Source organism: Nilaparvata lugens, unplaced genomic scaffold, assembly GCF_014356525.2.
Source record: "Nilaparvata lugens isolate BPH unplaced genomic scaffold, ASM1435652v1 scaffold10801, whole genome shotgun sequence".
NCBI lineage: Eukaryota > Metazoa > Arthropoda > Insecta > Hemiptera > Delphacidae > Nilaparvata > Nilaparvata lugens.
In genome coordinates this window covers 1-2,927 of record NW_024089467.1, presented here as the reverse complement: position 1 = coordinate 2,927, position 2,927 = coordinate 1, and the positions used below count along the sequence as shown (strand labels likewise).

The 2,927-nt window shown below is 30.7% G+C and overlaps 1 long non-coding RNA gene across 1 annotated transcript; it reads left to right on the top strand.

Moving 5' to 3' along the window:
* The first annotated feature begins 377 nt into the window (after positions 1-377).
* On the top strand, positions 378-1,217 carry LOC120355383. The gene is made up of 2 exons (XR_005573508.1): positions 378-669; positions 1,106-1,217. It is a non-coding gene; the product is annotated as an uncharacterized LOC120355383 (long non-coding RNA).
* Positions 1,218-2,927: the final 1,710 nt, after the last annotated feature.

Here is a 2,927-nt window from a genome sequence, read left to right as displayed (position 1 = left end):
GCTGGCCGGAATTGGAAATATATGGAACTCCGAATATGTTGACAGGCGGAACTCCGAATATCGTGCAGGCCGGCGGAACTCAAAATATCTTGTCAGCTGGTGGAATTGAAAGTATGTGGAATTGGAAATATATCGAACTCACAGTATCGATCGTTATTAGCGAGACTGTGTAAATGTGTGATGAAACAAATTTATCGCAAAACAAATATGAAGGGTTCTATAGTGAGGTCCACGTTATAATGACTATTAGATCAACTTTGGTTTTGCTATCCTTGTCTATCATTCGACAAAGCCGGTGGTATTATCCTTTTCTAGGTCCACAACGATGCCAATTATGTTTATGACAGTGTAGAAATATAATTAATTAATGCAGAGAATCGGCATCGCTATTCTTCTATCTTTATCCACTGCCATTATAACGTGGACCTCACTATATATAGTTAACCTAGAATAAATTCATCAACAGTCGTCAGTCTTGTTTGAAACAGATAACAGAGTTTCGAAAATTTGCATAATATGTACATGACTATTATTTTATAAACCACTATAATTTTAATTCGTGTTTTTACTGTTGGTTATGGTATTAGTTATAAAATGAAGTAGCAATAATGTAGCATACCTAATAAAAAAATCTTTATTATAACAAGAAAGAAACTGACTTATATGTTGGTAAGTATTTCATTATTTAGGATTTGAATTTTCCTATTGAAATATTATGTTGCTATTTATCCATGATAACAATTAATGTTTATTTTTCAAGGTTGTTGGTCATTAACTTAGTTACATAGGTACAGTATTTCCTAATACATTTAGAGTTAAACAATAAGCAAGTTTCACTGTGAATCAATGAGATTGGTTGATCAACATTGTTTCATTGTTTATCACTTTATTTTATAATCATGGGTATCACATAAAGTAATACAATAAGAAAGACAACTTTATATTTTCAATGTTTTTAATTAAAAACATCAAACTTAAAACTAGAGTAGCATACCATATTTTATTGATTTAACTTATTTTGGCTATTTAGTTTTATTCTGATGATAATTCACTTAGCCTATATTTATTTAATTTTTGCTAGGCCTAATTGGGAACTATTTTTCAGATAACAATAGCATTAGGCTACTACTGCCTATATCGTACCTATATTTTGAGTTTTCTGTGGAGAACGAATGGCTCAAGTTAATGAAGCTAATGAAATATCAAAAACCTACCAAGTAAGTTTTCTTTTAATATCAACCTATTAAAACTAGATGTAAGTTACTTAAGTTTTGTGAAATGGTTTATTTACTTCTTTATGATTTAACTTCTTCAGCCCTTGCCAGTAATGCCAGGTCTTCGGGAACATTAAAAACTAGAAACTTTATAAAAGCTATAAAATATAAGTTGATGTGTTCCAATAATCTAATGAAATTAATTAACATTTGCAATAAGTAAAGGTAGGTAGGCTACTGAGGCACCCATACTTGATTTGCTATGTTTTCATATAGAAAATAAAGTTTTCCTGTACGGTAACTGTTTTCCTATTATCACAGATAGCTTAGCCCCTTATCCTGTCTCGCTTTCTGTGTTTTATTGGGTGCACTACAAGCTTTTTTGTGAATCTATAGCAATGATTCTTTTATTTGATATTTTTCCTATTAACTTATCATTAAGTTAATACAATAATAAAAAAGAACTCTACATAACCTCATTTATTACAACTCTACTTATATTGTATCATTTTTCATCACCTAGGCTTAAGATACTTCTAGAAAGTCGCCTTTGTAAAATACCGGGGTGACTTTGACCCACGTCGCGGAAAAAGATTCAAATCATTTATCTCCGATATCTGTTATCCGAAATCGATGTTTAACATTTATATCCGTAGCCTTAATCATTATCTAGGTTTTACAATCAATATCTTGTCGAATCTCGGTATATTACTTGAATTATCGACATAAAATCTAGCTTCTTGCTTCATCTTGTGATTTTGTTGTCTGAAAACTTCGTAGCCTATTAGAAAACTCATTTCTAAAAGACTTATAATATCGGCGAGTAGCCTACATTTATTTTTGTTTTTAATTATATTTTAATTGTTATACATAGTGATCATTTAGAAAGTCATTTTAGGTTAAAATTATGGTGACTTTGTCCCAGTATAAAAATTGTGGTTTCCATTTACCATTTTTTGGTTTCTCGCATAAAACTCAAAAATATGTATCTTAAGGACTTACCATAACTATCATATATAACAAATTAAAGCTTACATGATCTCCTACAATATTCATTCTACAACTTTTTTTTATCTCCTCTAGTTTTCGAGATATCCGCTCTTGAAGGTGTGACATTAAAAAAAACACATTTGCCACCAATTTTTTTCTATTTTTGCTTTTATAACTTTTTAAAAATCGATGGGAAAAATCCATGTTGATTATGAGCTTATAGAGCATTAAATTCTCCTCAATTTGATGTATAAATTCACACTTTTACAAATTTCTCAACACCTTTTGCAGCAGCTTTAGTGTTGAGTGTGAAATATCCATTTTTGCAACAATAGACCAATTGACAAAGGAATTTGGAGGGAATGTTTTAAACAACATTTTTGACTTATCAGCTATGTTGAAACTAGTTAGGAGGAGAACATATCAAAAGTCCCCATTTTATGATGCATTTTTGGAGAGCTATGACCCATGAAAGAGCAAAACATTGGATAAAAACCTGCTATTTTAAGAATTACACACCTTCAAGAGCGAATATCTGGGGAACTGTTGGGAATATCACAAAATTTCACTAAACAAAAAGTGTAGAGAATGTATCAAGCTTCATTTTTGAATAGTTAGTTATGTCGGTTGAATGCATTGTTTTCAAGATATGAGCGTGGAAGCAAAACGCTGAAAAATGCAACTTTTAAACCTTTTTTAGGTGGTTTGGTTTGAATCATCATG